Here is a 12348-nt window from a genome sequence, read left to right on the forward strand (position 1 = left end):
AGTAGAGAAGCTGTCCTGCACAGCCCGTAGTGTGGCATCAGAGTGGGTGCCATCGTTACTCCAAGAGAACCCGCTTGTCCACCCATAATGTGGAGAGACTGACCTTTGTCAAGATGAATCAGGTTTAGATCGCCCCAGGATTTCAACTCACCAATGCCTTATGCATCAGATTAGATCAGCCATGACGCCTCTCCCAATCGTTGAGAAATGAGTCTGGATTCTAACTACCCGCCTCAGCCACTATTCTGATGCTGCCACCCGCCTGATGCCACATATCTGCTGCCAATTGCTCCATCTGCCTCCTACCATCTTTACCAAGGACTGGAATTGTCCGCCACCTCCACACTCTATCATTGTGCTACTCTATGGATTTCCATGTTGCTGCCACCTTTGGGCTCCTGTTGCTACTTCTGCTGCTGCCACCTCCACACTCTATTATTGTGCCATTCTGTGGGCTCCTGCTGCTGCTCACGCCACCTCCACAATGTATTATTGTGCCACTCTGTGGGCTCCTGCTGCTGCCACCTCCACACTGTATCATTGTGCCACTCTGGCTTACCAAGTTGCTGCCACCTCCACTTCATTGTGCCACTGTGGCTTTGCATGTTGCTGAAATCTGTGGACTCCTGCTGCTGTTTCTGCTGCCGCCACCTCCACACTATATCATTGTGCCACTCTGTGGGCTCCTGCTGCTGCTGACGACACCTCCTCACTGTATCATTGTGCCACTCTGTGGCTTACCAGGTTGCCACCACCTCCACACTGTATCATTGTGCCACTCTGTGGCTTACCTGGTTGCCATCACCTCCACACTCTATAATTGTGCCACTCTGTGGGCTCCTCCTGCTGCTGCTGACGCCACCTCCACACTGTATCATTGTGCCACTCTGTGGGCTCCTGCTGCTGAAGCCATTTCCACACACTATCATTGTGCCACCCTGTGGGCTCCTGCTGACGCCACCTCCACACTGTATCATTGTGTCACTCTGTGGCTTACCAGGTTGCCGCCACCTCCACATTCTATCATTGTGCAACTCTGGGGGTTCTTGGTGCTACTGCTGCTGACGCCACCTCCACACTCTATCATTGTGCCACTGTGTGGCTTTCCATGTTGCTGCCATCTGTGGGCTCCTGCTGCTGCTTCTGCTGTCGTCACCTCCACACTATATCATTGTGCAACTCGGTGGGCTCCTGCTGCTTACTGTATCCTGCTGCTTACTGTATCATTGTGTCACTCTGTGGCTTACCAGGTTGCCGCCACCCCACACTGTATCATTGTTCCACTCTGTGGCTTACCAGGTTGCCGCCACCTCCATACTTTATCATTGTGCCACCCTGTGGGCTCCTGCTGCTGCTGATGCCACCTCCACATTGTATAATTGTGCCACTCTGTGGACCCCTGCTGCTGACGCCACCTCCACACTATATCATTGTGCCAATCTGTGGCTTACCAGGTTGCGGCCACCTCCACACTATATCATTGTGCCAATCTGTGGCTTACCAGGTTGCGGCCACCTCCACACTCTATGATTGTGCCACTGTGGCTTACCAGGATGCCATCACCTCCACACTCTATCATTGTGCCACTCTGCGGGCTCCTGCTGCTGCTGACGCCACCTCCACACTCTATCATTGTGCCACTCTGTGGGCTCCTGGTGCTACTGCTGCTGACGCCACCTCCACACTCTATCATTGTGCCACTCTGTGGCTTACCAGGTTGCTGCCACCTCCACACTATATCATTGTGCCACTCTGTGGGCTCCTGCTGCTGCTGACGACACCTCCTCACTGTATCATTGTGCCACTCTGTGGCTTACCAGGTTGCCACCACCTCCACACTATCATTGTGCCACTCTGTGGCTTACCTGGTTGCCATCACCTCCACACTCTATAATTGTGCCACTCTGTGGGCTCCTCCTGCTGCTGCTGACGCCACCTCCACACTGTATCATTGTGCCACTCTGTGGGCTCCTGCTGCTGAAGCCATTTCCACACACTATCATTGTGCCACCCTGTGGGCTCCTACTGCTGACGCCACCTCCACACTGTATCATTGTGTCACTCTGTGGCTTACCAGGTTGCCGCCACCTCCAAACTCTATAATTGTGCAACTCTGGCTTACCAGGTTGCCTCCACCTCCACATTCTATCATTGTGCAACTCTGGGGGTTCTTGGTGCTACTGCTGCTGACGCCACCTCCACACTCTATCATTGTGCCACTGTGTGGCTTTCCATGTTGCTGCCATCTGTGGGCTCCTGCTGCTGCTTCTGCTGTCGTCACCTCCACACTATATCATTGTGCAACTCGGTGGGCTCCTGCTGCTTACTGTATCCTGCTGCTTACTGTATCATTGTGTCACTCTGTGGCTTACCAGGTTGCCGCCACCCCACACTGTATCATTGTTCCACTCTGTGGCTTACCAGGTTGCCGCCACCTCCATACTTTATCATTGTGCCACCCTGTGGGCTCCTGCTGCTGCTGATGCCACCTCCACATTGTATAATTGTGCCACTCTGTGGACCCCTGCTGCTGACGCCACCTCCACACTATATCATTGTGCCAATCTGTGGCTTACCAGGTTGCGGCCACCTCCACACTATATCATTGTGCCAATCTGTGGCTTACCAGGTTGCGGCCACCTCCACACTCTATGATTGTGCCACTGTGGCTTACCAGGATGCCATCACCTCCACACTCTATCATTGTGCCACTCTGCGGGCTCCTGCTGCTGCTGACGCCACCTCCACACTCTATCATTGTGCCACTCTGTGGGCTCCTGGTGCTACTGCTGCTGACGCCACCTCCACACTCTATCATTGTGCCACTGTGTGGCTTTCCATGTTGCTGCCATCTGTGGGCTCCTGCTGCTGCTTCTGCTGGCGTCACCTCCACACTATATCATTGTGCAACTCGGTGGGCTCCTGCTGCTTACTGTATCCTGCTGCTTACTGTATCATTGTGTCACTCTGTGGCTTACCAGGTTGCCGCCACCCCACACTGTATCATTGTTCCACTCTGTGGCTTACCAGGTTGCCGCCACCTCCATACTTTATCATTGTGCCACCCTGTGGGCTCCTGCTGCTGCTGATGCCACCTCCACATTGTATAATTGTGCCACTCTGTGGACCCCTGCTGCTGACGCCACCTCCACACTATATCATTGTGCCAATCTGTGGCTTACCAGGTTGCGGCCACCTCCACACTATATCATTGTGCCAATCTGTGGCTTACCAGGTTGCGGCCACCTCCACACTCTATGATTGTGCCACTGTGGCTTACCAGGATGCCATCACCTCCACACTCTATCATTGTGCCACTCTGCGGGCTCCTGCTGCTGCTGACGCCACCTCCACACTCTATCATTGTGCCACTCTGTGGGCTCCTGGTGCTACTGCTGCTGACGCCACCTCCACACTCTATCATTGTGCCACTCTGTGGCTTACCAGGTTGCGCCACCTCCATACTCTATCATTGTGCCACTCTGTGGGCTCCTGCTGCTGTTGATGCCACCTCCACACTGTATCATTGTGACACTCTGTGGGCTCCTCCTGCTCTTGCTGACGTCACCTCCACACTCTATCATTAGGCCACTATGTGGGATTCTGCTGCTGCTGACACCACCTCCACACTCTTTCATTGTGCCACTCTGTGGCTTACCAGGTTGCTGCCACCTCCACACTCTATCATTGTGCCACTCTGTGGCTTTCCATGTTGCTGCCACCTGTGAGCTTCTGCTGCCTCCACCTCCACACTCTATCATTATGCCACTCTGTGGGCTCCTGCTGCTGTTGATGCCACCTCCACACTGTATCGTTGTGACACTCTGTGAGCTCCTCCTGCTCTTGCTGATGCCACCTCCACACTCTATCATTGGGCCACTTTGTGGGATAATGCTGCTGCTGACACCACCTCCACACTCTTTCATTGTGCCACTCTGTGGCTTACTAGGTTGCCGCCACCTCCACACTCTATCATTGTGCCACTCTGTGGCTTTCCATGGCTGCCAACTGAACGCTGTCTCCCTGGAACACCCTGTGCTTTCCATAATGCTGTTTTCACCCTCCACTGCTCTGTGATGTTGCCACTATGTTTAGTTTTCCCACTCATTTCATCTGTCAGAAGGAATTAAAAGCCTCAGAATTTATAGCCAAAAGCAGGAGAGGATACAGAACACAGAGGACATGCAAATATCCCATTCACTGGTCATCTCTGTTTTGGATGCACTCCTGTTTGTTTTTGGCTTTAACAATACTCATGATGGATTATTGACTGATTGAAAGCAGACACTAACGGATGAAATGAAGGGCAAAATGATCAGTGACATCAATGCAGAATTACTGCTGACACCCTTCGCACTCTTTTGGGGGGTTTTCTACATGTATCCACATTTAACAGAAAAGGTTCTGTCATAATCTATGGAATCATCTGATGTCAGTGTAAAAAGAGTGCACTCTTTGATGTTACAGTGGCATCCTCAGCTCAGTCCTTTCGAGCTGGCACAGACCTTACCTTGTCAGGCTGCATTCCCGCTTCACTTATTTGGTGAAGTTGGCCTCTGTAAGTGCACATGGAATTGAAGAGTGAAGCGATTCTAAGAGTGACGGCTGTCATGTGCGTGTCATACTAAAACACAGAATTTTTTGAACACCAAACCACACTCCCTATGCATATTTAAGCATGGCACAATGTTATACAACACCCTACAGGCTCTCTGCAGCCAGAAAATACCTGTTTTTCGGATCAAATCAATTTTTTTTTTAAATTCGGTGAATCAGGTCGTACCGAATTTCAACAAATTCGCCCATCTCTAATGGTCACACTTGGTAGCACCTGATATCAACGGCACTCGCCTGCAAGGGACGCCGGACTTATGAAAAGAATGCCACTCCCTCCTCCATGAGGTGGCGATAAAGCAGAACCAATCAGGGTGCTTGTGGCCAACGAGCCTCCCCTGATTCTCCTCCTCGTGATGTCACAGGTGTATTACCTGAGGCATAACATGGGGAGAAGCCTAAGCTGCGCAGCGACTGTGTCAGAGATGTGCTGACACACCTCCTCTGACGAGGCGCTCGCAAGAGCCAATAGGAAGGTGACCCTCTCGGGGTTCTTGAGTTGGATGATGTATCGCAATGTACCAATATTGGAGGGTAAGTATGCAGAAAGTAAAAATGAATCAAATGGGAATATAGAGGGATTAAACACGGTAGAATCCCTGTCAGAAAGAGATTATTCACAGATATTTCCCATATTAAGCCTTAAAGAGGAAGCTCAGAGGGTGTCCCAGAGGACAAGTCATTTACCAACCACACTTCTTACTTCCAAACCACAGGACTAAATATTTCTAATACATGAGACACAGGCAATCTGTCTGTCTCTGTCTTGTCAGGTCTGGGACTTGCATACAAGTTATGCAACATGGCAGAGACTCTGAGGCATGAATTTCTCAACTAGTATATACACATACTGACCATATTTAAAAACGGGTGCACCCCATTGACAACAGTACACAGTGATGTCATAAATTCACTGTAAAGAGAGATGGCTAATGATCAGGATTCCTCCATAATCATAGGAAGCTGACAAAGGAGAGTTTCTCATTAAGACTGACTGGATCTACTGGATCTAATTTAAAGATCCATTTGGTCTCTTTCTGTTAAATGAGTCTGTCCCAGTCACTACTTCTCTTCGGGGGTTGAACTTTTTCAATAACCTGAAAACCTAGATGGCTCGGATCACTGTTATGGTGGCTGGTAAAGTGCTTTGCCACTGATGTGGCATGTTGGTTTCTAATGTCCCCCACATGGTCCTGTATTCTGGTCTTGAGGGTGCGGAATGTCTTGCCCATATAATTAAATGGGCATGGACATGTGAGCATATAGACCGCCCCTTCTGTCCTGCAATTGGAACAGTCTCTTATCTGGAAAATCTAACCAGTGCTGGCACTTTTAAAGGGAACATACCACCACAAATCTATTTATAAAGGTAGAAAGGGTGGTAGGTGCATGTATGGGACGTGAGGATAGCCCTTTTTAGAGCTAATCCTCACGTCCCCGCTATCTTTTTAAAATATTTATTGCCCCAATATGTAAATTTTGTAAAGCGGCTACTTGGGCGAGGAGTAGCCGGACATGAGGCTACGTGTCGCGGCTACTCCCCGCCCCAGTAGCCTTTTTGATCCTCCTACCCTGTGATCTTCGGCACGCAGCTCCTCGTAGCTGCTTGCCCGAGAAGCCGGAGTTCTGCGCTTGCGCAGTAGCTCCAGCATAAAAGCAGTGGCCGCACAGCCAGGGGTATGCGTTCTGCGGACCAGGGCGCACAAGTACGCGGAGCTCCGTGCCAAAGATCTCAGGGTAGGAGGATCAAAGAGGCTACCGGGGCATACCACCTGTTCTACCTTTATAGGTAGATTCGTGGTGGTAGGTTCCCTTTAAAAGTCTTGCCAGGCAAAAGCAGTGGGCAGACACTGCAGTTTCCGCACATAAATGTCCCTTGATTAGGAGTAAGCCAAGTGGTGGGTGAATATTCGGGCCCCAGGTGGCTGTGGACCAATATGTCACGCAAATTATTCCCCCTCCTGAATGTCACTGAAGGCACTATGGAGATGTTATCTGTAAGATCTGGATCCTGTCTCAGTATACGCCAGTATTTGTCCAGAATTTGCCTGACGTACCATGTTTTTTCGTCAATTATTTCCCAATTATTCGTATGAGATTCTTACACGATTAGGTCTTAGGGACGAGAAGTGTCTCACTTTCCAATGTGACAGCGCTTTGATATGCCTAATGACCTTTTGCCTTAATTACCTTTTTAGCAAACCCTTTTTGTACAAACCTGGCTGTCAGATCCCTAGACTGTTGGACAAAATCTTCAGTGTGGCTGCACTTACGGCATTACCTGAGGAACTGTCCTCTCGGAATACCCCTCTTAAGAGGAAGTGGGTGACAACTCTCCCATTTTAATAGACTGTTAGTTGCAGTCTCCTTTTGATATACCTGTGTCTGGAGCTGTCCCTCATCTCTTCTTAGGATTTGTAAATCCAAAAAAGTTATTGATTTTTGTTTGATCTCACTGGTTAATTTGAGACCAAAATCATTCTCATTCAGGGCTTGGACAAACTCTCTGAAATCTGAGGGGGTAGCTGATCATAGGATGAGCACATCAACTATGCACCTAAGACACATAGATGTAGATGACATCCATCTTGCATACTGATCCGAGAAGAGGCATTGGAAATCTGTTGTGTCGTGAAAACTGTGTGCGCCTAGTGCTTAGGAAAAATTCCACTGCCTCACATCCCTTATTGTGCGGGATTGAGGAGTACAAAGCCTTCACATCTAGGCTTGCCAGGAAGGTAATCACCAGGTAGTCATCAATCATCACTCCGTCAAGTTGTTTCACGATGTCAGTGGTATCCCGCACGTATGAGGGCAGACTAACCACAAATGGCCTCAGGATCACATCCACACATTGGCTAATGTTTATGGTCAAGCTGTTAATACCTGATACTGTGGGCCTCCCCTTCAATGGGAGATAGCCCTTATGGACTTTTGGCAGTCCGTAAAAGGCTGCCATTGTGGGAAAAGATGGTAGTAGGTATTTAACTTTCTGTTCACTTATCAGATTATCACTACATGCTTGTTCCAGTAGTATTTTTAATATGCTACAAAATTTCTATGTAGGATTTGCTGAATGAACTCTGTACCCAAATGAATCAGACAGGATCAAGTCACACATGGCCTTATACTCAGAACGCCCTAATAGGACAACGTTGCCCCCTTTGTCTGAGGGTTTGATAATAACTTGACCTGTGATTGCCTGTGTCTCATGTATTAGAAATATTTAGTCCTGTGGTTAAGAAGTAAGAAGTGTGGTTGGTTCATGACTTGCCCTCTGGGACACCATCTGAGCTTCCTCTTTATGGCTTAATATGGGAGATATCTGTGATTAATGTGGCAGGGATTCTAGCATGTTTAATCCCTCTATATTCCTGTCACGATACTAGTGGGACGGGAGCAGGAGTCCAGTAGTCAGGTAAGGCAGAGGAGGCTGGAGGCAGTACATGGATAACCCTCAGGGAGCTGCAGTAGCAGTCTTGAACAGGAACGTAGAGACCAGAGTAATAGTCTGAGTATTTCAGGAGCTGAAGGTGCAGTATAGACAACTTGCAGTTAGCAAAGGTGATGTTCCAAGAAACTAGAAGAAGATCTCCAGCAAGGAGGTCTCCTGGGTGTACAGGCTGTACTCAGTAAACTGAACACAATACTAACGCAAGCAGTAATCAAGGTAAATTCAGGGCGGTTCTAAAAAGGAGACACAGATGGCGGGTTTTACAGCACCATAATCCAGCAGACATTTATTCAACTAGCTGAGTGGCTCAGCAAACAAGGAAACACAGAACCAGCACCATTTGATTATCATTTTTACTTTCTACATCCTTACCTTCCGATATCTGTACATTACCATGCATCATCCCCCTCAAGAACCCGGGGAGCGTCACCTTCCTCTTGGGGGCCCTGCGTCAGAGAAGGTGTGACAGCACATCTCTGACACAGTCTCTGTGTCATAAGGGGGTGGAGCTTAGGCTCCTCCCCTTGTTATGCCATTGGTTATACACCTGTGACGCCACGGGGAGGAGAATCAGGGGAAGCACGTTGGCCTCAAGCACCCTGACTGGTTCTGCTATATCACCACCTCATGGAGGAGGGAGTGGCATTCTTTTCATAAGTCCGGCGTCCCTCGCAAGTAAGTGCCATTGATATCAGTGCGGATCTATAAGATTAGAGAGGGAGAGCTAGCTAAGGACTGTGATACGAGGGAAAGCTGTATGTGAACAACTAGGGGTAGTGTGTGTGATAGCGTATACCCAGTCATTAGCATCCCATCCAGTCTGTGCAATTCAGCATATAGCACCCTAATTGCAACAGCCTGTCACTGCTCAAAAAGAAAAAAACATATAGGGGCAGTGACGGTGGAGTATTTTACTTATAAGTTAAGTACTTATAAGTTTTAAGTTATTGTGGTGGAGGGACATTTAACATCACGCTTTTGTTGCTATATTATGGTTTTACTTCTTATCAATAAAGGTTATCTTTTAACCAGATATACTCCTGACAGAATTGAGCAGTGAACTAAAGTCAGAAGTTTAACAGTCAGATCCTAGGGCAGTGATGGCGAACCTTTTATAGACTGAGTGCCCAAACTACAACCAAAACCCACTTATTTATTGCAAAGTGCCAACATTGCAATTTAAGCTGTAAACTTATTGCTTCCTTCACTGTCATAGCTTTCAATCCAATCAGTATCCTGAGAACACCAGTAGAAAGAATTGTCAGGCCTGGAGCCGGAGCTACAATGAAAAAGCAGATCTGCCCATCCCTTCCAATCCCTCCAGTAGTCTCAGGAAGCGCTGTTGCTTTAAAGGAGTTATCCACAGATTGAAATACTTGATTGATTTCTTCCAAAAACAGCGCCACACCTGACCATGGTTTGTACTGGTAATCATCTCTATCCAACAAAGTTGCAATATCAACTCAAACCATTCTCAGGTATGGCACTGTTTTTGGAAGAAAGCAGCCAAATTTTTCAACCTCCTGCCAATCCCTTTCAGATAGCACTAAGCGCGGCAAGTCCTTGGATGCATGAGAATCCATGAAGATGCCCTCCATCCTCTCTGGTGATGGCCTGGGTGCCCACAGAGAGGGCTCTGAGTGCCACCTCTGGCACCAGTGCCATAGGTTCGCCACCGCTGTCATCTGAAATTGTGTACACCAGGACTGATAGAGACAGATTGGAATTATATCTGTGAAATACTGTACAGTGAATTAGAGAATGTGTTGTTTTGTTATCCTGAGTATATTTAAGAAACTTGTCCTCATGGGAATACCCCTTTAATGCAGGATTTCAGCCTAGAGAGTTAGCTGGGAGACCATAGAGAAGAATGTTGCAGTAGTCCAAACGGGAAATGATGAGGGCATGGATTAGCAGTAGAGATGAGCGAGCACTAAAATGCTCGGGTACTCGTTATTCGAGACAAACTTTTCCCGATGCTCGAGTGCTCGTCTCGAATAACGAGCCCCATTAAAGTCAATGGGAGACTCGAGCATTTTTCAAGGGGACCAAGGCTCTGCACAGGGAAGCTTGGCCAAACACCTGGGAACCTCAGAAAAGGATGGAAACACCACGGAAATGGACAGGAAACAGCAGGGGCAGCATGCATGGATGCCTCTGAGGCTGCTTAATCGCACCATTATGCCAAAATTATGGGCAACAGCATGGCCATGACAGAGTGACAGAATGAAGCTAGATAGCATCTAAAACATCCAATAATTGACCCTGACACTATAGGGGACTTCATGCAGAGGCAGCGGCAGCAGCGGCAGGCTAGAGAGTGGCATGGCGACATACCCTAAATGGACTCAGGCTTCAAACCAATGGGTGGCAGAGAGGAACCAAAGGAGGTGAGCAAGAAGCGCTCAAATAATATCGGTACATGATAAAAGTTTGCCAGTATATTTTGTGATTACACAGCAGGGTGGCGACAAAGTTTACATGGAAGCCATGAAAACAACCCAAAATTCTGCCTGACACAGCTCGTTTGATAAGGGGACCATGTATGGAGGCAGTGAACTAGTAGTAGATTAAAGGTGCTGCAGTTAAAACTATGTTAGTTGGATCTTGGCATGGAGCTGGCGCGCCGCTGCCAGGCGAGCTTTCGCCAATCCAAGCCCCTGTCTCTAGGCTACTCCCCAAACAGCACTTCTAAGAACCTTTTGTATAAGATCAAGTGTAATAGCGTTCTTATAAGTTTAGGATATGGCGGGTGAGGGGAATGGAAACAGATGCGCAAGAAGCGCTGAAATAATATTGGTAAATGATAAAAGTTTGCCAGTATATTTTGTGGATTACACAGCAGGGTGGCGACAAAGTTAACAAGTTTGTTGTGGAAGCCATGAAAACAACCCAAAATTATGCCTGACACAGCTTGTTTGATAAGGGGACCATGTATGCCTACAGTTCATGCCAGTCGCTGCTCTGGCTGCCAGTCTCCTTTCGAATACAGTTTAAAATAATAACCCTCATCCATAAAGCTCTGTATAATGCTGCACCCCCCTACCTCTCCTCTCTTATCTCAGTCTATCGCCCAACCCGTGCTCTTAGATCCGCCAGTGATCTTAGATCAACCTCTACCCTAGTGCGGACCTCCCACTCGCGTCTCCAAGACTTCTCTAGAGCTGCACCAATTCTATGGAATGCTCTGCCCCGGACTATCAGACTAATACCTAACCTCCAAAGTTTCAAACGTGCTCTTAAAACCCATTTCTTTAGGCAAGCCTATAACACTCATTAACTGCATGAAGTTTTAACTCTTCTACTAACCCGTCCTGTGTCGTCCTCCCATCTGTTATCCAGCAACCAACAGGCACCAGACTTCTATGCAGTCCCATTCACCCTGGACCTGGTGACGGCTGAGTGGTTCAAGCGACAGCAATTCCATTTATTATATTTTGTTCTATTCCCTAAGAAGAATGGCTTGACCATTAAAAATTCTTTTACCTCGTGTTACCCCATCATCTTCATAAACCGTAAGCTCTGGCGAGCAGGGACCTCACTCCTGTTGTTCCATACAAATGTTGTGCTCTGTTACATTACATTTGTATTTGTTTCCTATGATTTGTAAAGCGCTACGGAATATGATGGCGCTATATAAATAAAGATTATTATTATTATTATTATTATGGAGGCAGTGAACTAGTAGTAGATTAAAGGTGCTGCACTTAAAACTATGTTAGTTGTATCTTGGGATGGAGCTTTCGCTCCGCTTCCAGGCGAGCTTTCGCCAATCCAAGCCCCTGTCTCTAGGCTACTCCCCAAACAGCACTTCTAAGAACCTTTTGTATAAGATCAAGTGTAATAGCGTTCTTATAAGTTTGGGATATGGCGAGAGAGGGGAATGTAAACAGATGCGCAAGAAGCGCTGCAATAATATCGGTAAATGATAAAAGTTTGCCAGTATCTTTTGTGGATTACACAGCAGGGTGGCGAGAAAGTTAACAAGTTTGATGTGGAATGCCCTGTAATAGCTCTTGGGCGGTGTGCCTTTTATCGGCTAGGCTCAGCAGTTTGAGCACCGCCTGCTGTCGCTTAGCGACGGCACTGCTGCTGTGCCTAGAGCTACCGACTGATGGCGCCATGGCCACGGATGGTAATTCGGAGGAGGAGGAGGTGGAGGAGGGGTGGGAGGAGGAGAAGGTATAGTAGGCCTTTGAGACCTGGACCGAGGTAGGCCCCGCAATCCTCTGCGTCGGCAGTATATCACCAGCCCCAGGGTCAGACTCGGTCCCAGCGTG

Source organism: Engystomops pustulosus, chromosome 2, assembly GCF_040894005.1.
Source record: "Engystomops pustulosus chromosome 2, aEngPut4.maternal, whole genome shotgun sequence".
Lineage (NCBI taxonomy): Eukaryota > Metazoa > Chordata > Amphibia > Anura > Leptodactylidae > Engystomops > Engystomops pustulosus.